Source organism: Amblyomma maculatum, chromosome 1 (assembly GCF_055883805.1).
Source record: "Amblyomma maculatum isolate TAMU_Amacu chromosome 1, ASM5588380v1, whole genome shotgun sequence".
Taxonomy (NCBI): Eukaryota; Metazoa; Arthropoda; class Arachnida; order Ixodida; family Ixodidae; genus Amblyomma; species Amblyomma maculatum.
The window spans coordinates 17037018-17047641 of record NC_139344.1 but is presented as its reverse complement, the minus strand read 5'-3'; the positions used below and the strand labels follow the sequence as shown (position 1 = coordinate 17047641).

General features: G+C 44.2%; 1 protein-coding gene and 1 long non-coding RNA gene across 2 annotated transcripts in view; one reads left to right on the top strand and one right to left on the bottom strand.

Moving 5' to 3' along the window:
- The window catches only part of Adat1 (Adenosine deaminase, tRNA-specific 1), a 61553-nt gene that overhangs the window by 12353 nt on the left and 38576 nt on the right, over window positions 1–10624 (top strand). The window lies entirely within an intron of this gene.
- LOC146201844 (uncharacterized) lies at window positions 1402–9314 on the bottom strand. The gene is made up of 3 exons (XR_014703595.1): window positions 9126–9314; window positions 7604–7729; window positions 1402–2718 (listed from the first exon to the last, which is right to left on the bottom strand). It is a non-coding gene; the product is annotated as an uncharacterized LOC146201844 (long non-coding RNA).

Genomic DNA, 10624 nt, shown 5'->3' with positions numbered 1-10624 from the left:
TATATCCTGTTTCCGAGTTCTATACATGCCCAATGCTGATTTTCCTTGCATTCTTTCCTCCCACATTTTCCTTTCTGCCTCCTTTACCTGCTTTTCAATGCTGCTGTTTTGCTGCGGTGTATCTCTAAACTCTAGGTACTTAAATCTGAGCTTTCGGGTTCTGTTAGTCCATTTCGTATTCAGGCTTTTCATGAAGAGGTGCTTGTACATTTTTCGTGCCCACCTTGATTCCTCCATTTCGGTTAGTCTCTGATCATATTTTAGTTTGCTAATTGCCTCTCTAACCTCAAATGATGCCCAGCCCATATCTCCCGTGTTGCCATGTGCTCCCAATGCCAATCTACCTACCTTTCTCTGTCTGATTTCAAGGCCTGACTGTACTTCTGATTTCATGCACAGGACTGCATTTCCAAAAGTGAGTCCTGGTACCATAACACCCTTCCATACCCCTCTAACAACCTCATACCTGTTATAATTCCAGAGGGCCCTGTGTTTCATAATATCGGAACTCCTTTTCCCTTTGTCTATCGTAATTCTTTCATGCTTTTCTAGGTAATTTTTTCCTTCGTTGATCCATATGCCCAGGTATTTATAGCTCTCCACATGTTCAACCTTGGTGCCTTGTATTTCCAGCACGTCCCCCCTTTCATCATTAAATACCATTATTCCTGATTTTTCGCTGCTAAATTGCAGTCCCAGCTTTTCGCCCTCTTCTCCACAGATCTTAAGCAGCTCCTGCAACCCATCCCTCTTATCTGCCAGCAGTAAAATGTCATCCGCGTACATCATTCCTGGTAGAACTTGTGTTACTTTCTGTCCTCCCTGCATATAGCTTGCTTCGAATCCCATATTACTTTCCTCCAGGCGCCTTTCCATTTGGCTCATGTATATCATGAAAAGCAGCGGTGACAGTGGGCACCCTTGCCTAAGCCCCCTTTTTATTTTTGCTGGTTTTGTTGTTTCCGTCTCCCATACTATCACTGCCTCATTATCTGCATACACTTCTTGTATGAACTGAACCAGGTTTTTATTCAGGCCATATTCCTTCAACCAGCAGCTGATCGATCACGATGCCGATGGTGCTTACCATGGTGCTACTTCTGCCTCGGGTCGCACAAATTTCTCACGAGTTTGCAATTTATAAGATAATTAAACTGATGTTGAATTGAAACACTATAACTGTGCTTGTAGTTCTTTCACATCTCAAGTTTTTTGGATTGGAATCTACGTTGGGAATTATAGCGGCGTATCGTATCGGCGTATCGGGTCAATGTTGGCAACTTGACTTTTTTTTTTTTTTGGTCAGTTAGTAAAAGTAATAATGGAGGAATGGGCAGAAGGAGGGAATATCCTCGGAGAACTACAAAATGGTTTTCGCAAGGACAGAAGACTAGAGGATAATTTATTTGTGGTTACCCAGTGTATAGAAACAGCAGCAGCAAGTCAGAGACCATTATGGATAGCGTTTTTAGATATTAAAGGGGCATATGACAGTGTAGATCAGAAAAAACTGTGGGACCAGTTGAAGGAATATGGCCTGAATAAAAACCTGGTTCAGTTCATACAAGAAGTGTATGCAGATAATGAGGCAGTGATAGTATGGGAGACGGAAACAACAAAACCAGCAAAAATAAAAAGGGGGCTTAGGCAAGGGTGCCCACTGTCACCGCTGCTTTTGATGATATACATGAGCCAAATGGAAAGGCGCTTGGAGGAAAGTAATATGGGATTCGATGCAAGCTATATGCAGGGAGGACAGAAAGTAACACAAGTTCTACCAGGATTGATGTACGCGGATGACATTGTACTGCTGGCAGATAACAGGGATGGGTTGCAGGAGCTGCTTAAGATCCCAGACGGCCATAGACGTCCGACGGTCGACCGACGGACGTCCGTTTTCGGACCTTCGGACATCCGACGGAAGTCCGGTTATGTTCGATATACGTACAGCGGACGTCCGTCGGACTATCGTTCGTGGATCCGGATCGCGTCCCACGGACGTCCGACGGGCAGCCGGAGACGGACATTCGGACGTTTCCCGGAACATGCTTGCAGGGCCCGCTATTGGTGTAAAAACTTGCCAATAACATTCGTGTAAAGCTCAGCAAGCATGTGCCATGGAAATTTCAGTCACATACTAGTGCTCAATGCCTTTGTCGTGAGAGTAAAGCAGACAACAGAATATGCAACAGGTTCAAGTTTCCTGTTGTCTGCTTTACTTTCACACACAAAGCACTGAACAGTAGTGTGCAATTAAAACTTCTATCAAAGAGGCACATATGCTAGCTGAGCTTTACACAAATGCACCATTCCTGAAAACATGCTAAGTGCATAGGCATACCAGCATGCGAGGTTGTAAAAAAAAGCATTTTTTTTTGGCGTTATTGCAAAACTGCATGCATAAATAGTCTACACTAAAAAAATATCGATGTTAAGGAATGGCATGGTAAAATGCAGGCCAACTGGAGTATTAAGAATCTACTTGAATAATTTTTTTTAATTATCCTTGGCTGTGACAGCTTTTCCCTTGGGGAGGTGGTGAAGGAAAAGGTATTTATTGAAACCTAATATTTCGGAATTAGCGAGGAGATGATCAAGTTCTCTGTGGGCGGCCTCCGCAGGCCGGGATTCCAGGAGCAGTTACTATCCTGTGCATTTGCTCGATCAGTTGTTGCTGGTCTTTCAGGCCTAAGATGGAAAGAGCAGGCTGGGCTCCTCCTGCAATAGAAGGGAAAATGAAATTCAAGTTATCTGTGCTGAACTTTGATTACACATCTCCAAGGGCAACTGCCAGTTTCTCTCAATTGCTTTTTCCAGATGGCACTGTACGCATGCATCTCCATTCAGAACTGTCACATACTATATAGAAGGGTCATATAACTGCAGCAAAACCCATGCAGAATAACAAAAGATACAAACATAGTTTGACCAGAACCTGGCATTCAGTATTTTTATGTTTTTATGTCGTCTCTTTGAACATGCCACTCTGACCAAACATGGCATGTTATGCTTGCTGCTATGCGCCCTCAGCAGTGCCCAAGACATGGAGTGCACATGCAGAGAAACTAAGCATAAAGGATGCTGTATATGAACATAAAGCACAGCCAGAGCATTGCAATATTACACAGGTACGCATTGGCGGCAGAAACCTGCATTTTGAGCGGTTTAACAGGCAGATTTCTAAAGTCATTGTTCCTGCTCTGAAAAGAAGTGATCAATAATAACATCATTTAAAATTGTTACCTTTTTGTTCTGTAAACTGCACATTTCGCTGGTTTCCATGTACCCTCTACCGAAGACATTCCCTGGGCGTGTCGGGGGTATATCGACATCAACATCTAGGCTACAAGCGTCTAGAAAGCGTCTCCTTAGAGCAGCTGCGACGAAGTAACTTATCTGATAACATGCAAGCTGCTGCAGCAGAATAAAGATAGACATTTGACATGTGGCTAAAGCCCAATGTGGAAGCATAGCCCGCCGCAGTGATTGCGCAGTGTTCATGCTTCTACAAGAGTTAAAAGTAAAGTTATTTGTTTACCCACAGCGCTATATGTGACATTACAATAGCAAGGCTTATAGTTACACAAAACAAAAAGCTGACAACCACAAGCTCCTGATGTATTACCGGCAGCATGCAGCATGGATGTTAGTTACTGAAATATGGTTGCATAATTCTGGCAACCAGCTGTGCATGTATGTTATGGATTTCTCAACTACGCACAACAAATTACAAAAAAATAATGGTATTTATAAATGCAGCCAGCTGTTCACAAGAAACACTGTAGCTTTTTTATGGGGAAGGTAGTGGGCACCAAAGAAACTGCCCCTGTAAAGGCACCTAATTTGCCCCTATGTAATATCGGGGACAAGTGTGTGGACTACACAAACTGCAATCAAAGCACATAACTTTTGCCCCTATGTAATATCGGGGACAAAAGTGTGTGGACTACACAAACTGTAATCAAAGCACATAACTTTCACATCGACCAGGAAACTCTAACCATACTTGTCGATGTGAAAGTTGAACGTTAGTTCTTTCATGTGTGCAAGAGAAATAAGGTCACAATTCGTTTACATCGCGATTCTAGTCCAAAATCTCCAGACATACTGTCCAGAGACTTTCGCCCCCGCAGTATAAGCCACCACTTGGGTAAGAGATTAGTAAAAGAAGTGTATAAAAGACATTAGTGCTGTTGGACAGCCATAGCTATAAAAATGGTATTGACATTGGAGTACTGCCTTAAGGCGGGGCCTAGGGCATTACAAAAGCAAGAGTTAAGTGTCCGCTGGTCCTCATTTGAACGAACAAAAAGAGGGGGGGGGGGGGGGGGGGAAGAAATCTACCTCAACTACATGTTTTGAGTGACACCAAGCCGCAGTTAGTATTAAAGATATCACACAGTTTTGTGGAAGATTTGGGAGCGCTTTGCTGCTTTCTTACAGGATTGGACAAAAGAGCTCACCATCTTCAGAAAGGCACGTTATATAGAAATGAAAATAGTGAATTTACTGCATCTGGCCACAACAACTTGCACACGGAGAGGAAGATGAACTGAAAATTTTATACATGAATGTACGTATTTACAACAGGTGAAACAATGACCATGATCTATGCCAAAGAGGAAAGAGATCAAAATCTAGCTCAGAACGAGTTCTCCAGGCCGCGGGGCCGTTTCATTAACTTCGGGACTCCGCCCACATTTCTCATCCCCAATGACAACGAACTCACACATGACTGGCTAACAAACATTTTGGCATGTCTTTCCACTTTCATAAGTTCTTCATCCTCTCCCTAATACAAGCAATGCAAAAGGGACAACAAATTCATTTCACAACAAACGGAATTTAGAGAATGGACCTCGAAATGATTGGCTCACTAGGTCACGTGCCAAACTCTCTCCCCTAGGAAAAAGAAAAAGATAAAAAAATTAGAACCCATCAAAACGGTGTCCCACGTGCGCAACCATTGCCCAAAGCTTGCATCCTTGGCGGCTCCTTTTACAGGGCAATTATTGCAATTATTGGCGTCCGAGTCAGCACCATTGCGGACCACATCAGAAGAGCCAACCCACATCCTCCCGCTCCGCATCATACCGTCACTGTTACACACTTGCCCTTTTTCAACGCCGCCATCTCCCACCATTGTTGACATCCAGGGTTGGAATCCTCAACGAGACCCCACTCAGCGCGCCTGCACTGAATAATTGTCACTTTTATGGGCTCCCCAACAAGGAAGAGGGCCTTACACGCTTCAACCTGACAGTGTTTTTTCTTTGAACGATAAGCAGTTCTTCCGAAAGAGGTGCTCGTTTCAAAGCTGTGCTGCCTCCGGGTGATGGGTCCAGTCAGAGTACTAAGGACCCCTTAGTACGCTTAGTACTAAGGACCCCTTAGTTGTATACTGTTCGTAAAGCTCCTTAAATAAAAATGAGCCCCCTACATGACACAGCAACGAGAACAAACTGCCTGTCCCCGCGTCTTCGAGTGCGACAGCAAAGTCCTCGGAAGAGGGGACTTCTTTCCCTCTCTGCCTACGTTTCCGTTAAGCACTGTAGCTGCTGTAGCTGCCTCTCTGTGCGAGTCTCTCTGCCTCCTGTCCGAGGGCAAGTGGGAGACGGCCGCAGCTGGGCATTGAACAGGTGACCCAAAAAGAGCAGACTAATAATGGTGCCTAGCATACCCACCGATCCCTTACAGAAATCATTAAAGAAATGAAAGCAACACATCAGATAACGCTACAATGTTTCTAAGTGCAAAGTCGACAACTCCAAGTCATATAAATATATGTACAGGGTCGTCCACTTCTAGCTATAGCACAGACACTGCTTTCAAACAACATTACGTACGAAACAGCCACATATCGATGCAAATCGATGCACACACACAGGGACCCGGATGTGCTGCTTCACATGGCCTGCCACTTAGCTTTATTGTGTGGCCGGTTCGAACGCAACCTCGTTTTGAAGGCAGTGAGCGTGTTATAGCTAGAAGTGGACGAGGCTGTACATCTCCACACATTAACTAGACAGAAACAGTGCAGAGTAAACTAAAAATTCAGTGTCTAGCAACACTATTAAAAGGGGATAAAGGCCACAGGGAGCTACGATTATTAGTACCGTTTTGCCTTTAAACTACAATAACATACTTGTTGCAAGCTTAAAATCAAAGATTCACACTTGTCCCACCCACAGCAATGGAACACACATCTGACTCAAGTCTGCAGAGAAAGAGCAAGCTAGACTATTACAGACGCACCCTTGATTATTTTTCTGGCATTTCTGAGGGTGAAGAATCTGACTTGTCAGTAGCATGTATATGAATAAGAATCCTATGACAGTAAATGCATCAGATTTTCTGGAGTGGCTTTTCTTTTCTGACCACATATGAGGTGAGCTATAATTTATCCAACTTGGCCTAGGTTTATTCTATGAATAACAAAGCTATAGCAGGTACACAGTCGTCCACTCAGGCTGAACATGCGAGTGCGTGGCATGCACGTTTTGAGATGCCACTGCATCCATCGCAGCTGCACACCGTAGCGAAGAGGCAGACAGCGTGAAGTACCAGCCTCTAGTCCCTCCACCACCACTGGGGTCCCAAACTAGGGACCCCTTGTTTTTGTCAGGACAGGCCCCCTCAGGGTCAGCTAGTGAGTAACCTCCTGTATTTGTATCTCATGGCAATTTTTTCCACCACCACCCACAATACGCAGCAGCGCATCATAGCAGATGTGAAGCAACAGCTCCTGGTCCTTCTATGCATAAGCCACTTTGCCTTGATGCATGCTTGCGCACCATAGTAAAGAGGCAGACGACATGACGCAGCAGCTCATGGTACCTTTACACATGAGCCCCCCCATTGTACTTCGATACGCACCATAGCAAATATACAGACTACGCCACACAGCAGCTCCTGGTCCCTCTATGCATAAGCCATCTTGCCTCAATACGCACCTGCGTACCTGAGCGAAGAGGCAGACGTGAACCTGCAGCTCCTGGGCCCTCCATGCACAAGCCACTTAGCATCAATGCACGGCTGTGCACTGTAGTAAAGAGGCGAAGGACGTTAAGCAGCAGCTCCTGGTCCCTCTACACATCAGCCATTTTGCCTCGATGCGCATCTGCACACCGTAACAAACAGCCAGATGTGACAAAGAAGCTCCTGGTTTCTCTACACATAAACCACTTTGCCTCAATGCACGTCTGCACACCGGAGCAAAGAGGCAGATGACGTGAAGCTGGAGCGGCTGGTCCCTCTACGCACAAGCCACTTAGCCTTGATGCATGGCTGTGACGGATGCATTGCTATTTTGCAAACTGCATGCCACACATTCCCATTCAAGCTAAGAGTGGACGGCTGTGTAAACTTAAAATACTGGTTATTTACTTCAATGGACAATGACAAAAAGTAACATGGTGGACAATGTAAAAAGAATTTGCTGCATAAAGTTTGTTGAAACCAGTTCTACATCCTACATGTAAACAAGCTAAAACCTTAATGTTGAAGGGATGTCCTGTGTGTTTAAAATCATCACGCTCAAACAACTTCAACACTGACAATCATGATTCAATATTAATAATATCGATAATGATACAATACTCACTTTTAGCCATACCAAAGAAATGAGAATGCAAAGGGATGTTGCTGTTTTTCCCCCGTGGATGACAGTTTTCCACGTTCAAAATTCTGCTTCCTGTTGGCCTACGAAATCGGCAACAGCAAATGGCATCTGAAAAATTTTTGGAAGCCTCATGCTAGTCTTCAGCGAAAAAAGCATTGCCATACAGAAGCAGAACACAAATACTTTTACAACACACTAAAAGCACCAACTGCGGTGCTGTTTTTAGGATGACTAGGTAGAGGTTTTGCTGTAGCAAGCCAAATGTTAGCCTTTAATAAGGAAAGCATTCCCATACAGAAACAGAACACAAAAACTTTTACAACACATTAAAAGCATCAATTGCACAAATGCTTGTAAGATGACCAGGTACAGGTTTCTGCTATAGCCCACATCATGTGACCAGCGGTTATCAGAAGCCTTGTATGTGAGCATGATGCCCTAGATTCAATTTATGGCTATCACTGTATTAACAAGCATGGGTTTAAAGCTACTTTAATATGATAATCTAAGAACATGGTAAGAGCTTTCAGTGCGAGACATAAGCTCAGTATCATGCACTATAAGGTGCTGCATGGCTCTAGTGTAGCTTTGGCATTATCTCGCTGTCAATAATGCAGTGAAGTTCTGAGGAGCCTTTGAATATCTGTAAGGACAAAGCAACAACAATTTTGTTTTCATCTCACTTTTGCTCAGCTCGTTTTTTTTTTTTTTTTTTTTTTTTTTTTTTTTTTTTTTTTTTTTTTTTTTTTGAGCCCGCGGCTTGCATGGCCTCCCAGTATGCCTGTTTTGCATAAAAGAAGGCGTTGCAGGTACCAGAGCTCACAGCCCAACTGTATCGCGGCGGCGGTATGTCAAATTCGTGCCAGAACAGCGCAGAACAACGGGTCAAGAAAAAGACAAGTGCTGACTTTTTTTTTTCTCTCATCTCCTTGTCCGGTTGTTCTGCGCGGTTCGGTCCCACATGCATAACCAACATGCGCAAGGTGCTGTCCCGGTTTGTCAAAGCTGAAGGAGAGTACTAAACCTTTAGTTATTTAGTAGCTACAGCCGTTCCTTCTAGAAACTGTAGTTGCCGTAAAGCTCGAGAGAGAAAGATCAGCGGCTGTCCATAAAAAAAAAAAAAAAAAACGCGACGTTTTCACAAGTGTAGGCATGTCGCACGATAGGCTCGAGGAGTGCAAAACTTTTCTCGTATAGTTTTTACAACTCAGCACGTTGCGCATGGTTAACAAATTAACTCCTTTAAAGCTCGGGCAGGCACTCCTTTATCAGAGACAGAGAAGTTGCGCGGCTTACTGGCGCAGCGTCCAGTAATGCCGAGAAAGATGGCCCTCAGACTTGAGGCTGCACTTTAGTTAGTCGGCGCGGAGCCATCCTGTCAGTCTCGCCTAAAACACTCGACCGTTCGGCAGCTGTACAGAGCTGTTTCCTTACCCAAAAGCTCACCTCTATCGGTGCATCGAAAAGTTCCACTAAAGAAACAAAAGTTCGGTGAAATACTTACTTTGGGATCGGCGGGTGAACAAAGTGTGCCAGCCGCACCAAGCCACAGCAAAAACAATGCTAGCAGTGCATTACAGCCGTAGGTATTTGTAACTGCGCAGAAAATGCAGAACACGGAAACGTGAAGCCATCTTCCATGACTAAGCTTCAACTTGTCAGGTGGATTGGATTGGCTCATTTCAGATTTTTTTGAGGATAGGCTCGGTTTCGTTCTTTTTGAGCTTGCTGCTTGCTGCGTCTATTCAGCCACTGATTAAAATTTCACCGAAGCATCATGATAGAAAAATGTTTAATGGTCATTTAACTTTTAACCAAAAATTTTTGATGGAAGAATTCAACGATGAAACATGCGGAAAATAAAAAAAAACTGTTTAATGGAAACGCTTTCTATCGCATCGATTCGCTCTGGCATCATATATTGCAGACTTGACGGCATTACTGATTTATACGCAGTTCAGACGAGCACGACGACTACAAACTATATCATAGCTGTGTAAAAGCAAATCCAGTGGCGGACGTACGGCGGCTGTCCGCTGGGCGAACGGATTCGACCATCCGCTTTCGTACGTACGCCGGAATTCCGGCGGACGTCCGAGATCGGCCGCCGAGTTGCGGCCGAGTTCGGTTGTCCGTCGGACGTCAGTGGCCGTCTGGGATCTGTGGAGAAGAGGGCGAAAAGCTGGGTCTGCAATTTAGCAGCGACAATAATGATGAAAGGGGGGATGTGCTGGAAATACAAGGCGCCAAGGTTGAACATGTGGAGAGCTATAAATACCTGGGCATATGGATCAATGAAGGAAAAAATTACCTAGAAAAGCATGAAAGAATTACGATAGACAAAAGGAAAAGGAGTTCGGATATCATGAAACACAGGGCCCTCTGGAATTATAACAGGTATGAGGTTGTTAGAAAAATTACCTAGAAAAGCGTGAAAGAATTACGATAGACACAGGGAAAAGGAGTTCGGATATCATGAAACACAGCGCCCTCTAGAATTATAACAGGTATGAGGTTGTTAGAGGGTATGGAAGGGTGTTATGGTACAAGGACTCACTTTTGTAAATGCAGTCCTGTGCATGAAATCAGAAGTACAGTCAGGCCTTGAAATCAGACAGAGAAAGCTAGGCAGATTGGCATTGGGAGCACATGGCAACACACCTAATGAAGGAGTCCAGGGAGGTATGGGCTGGGCATCATTTGAGGTTAGAGAGACAATTAGCAAACTAAAATATGATCAGAGACTAACCGAAATGGAGGAATCAAGGTGGGCACGAAAAATGTACAAGCACCTCTTCATGAAAAGCCTGAATACGAAATGGACTAACAGAACCCGAAAGCTCAGATTTAAGTACCTAGAGTTGGGAGATGCACCGCAGCAAAACAGCAGCATTGAAAAGCAGGTAAAGGAGGCAGAAAGGAAAATGTGGGAGGAAAGAATGCACGGAAAATCAGCATTGGGTATGTATAGAACTCGAAAACAGGATATAAAGAAAGAAAGTT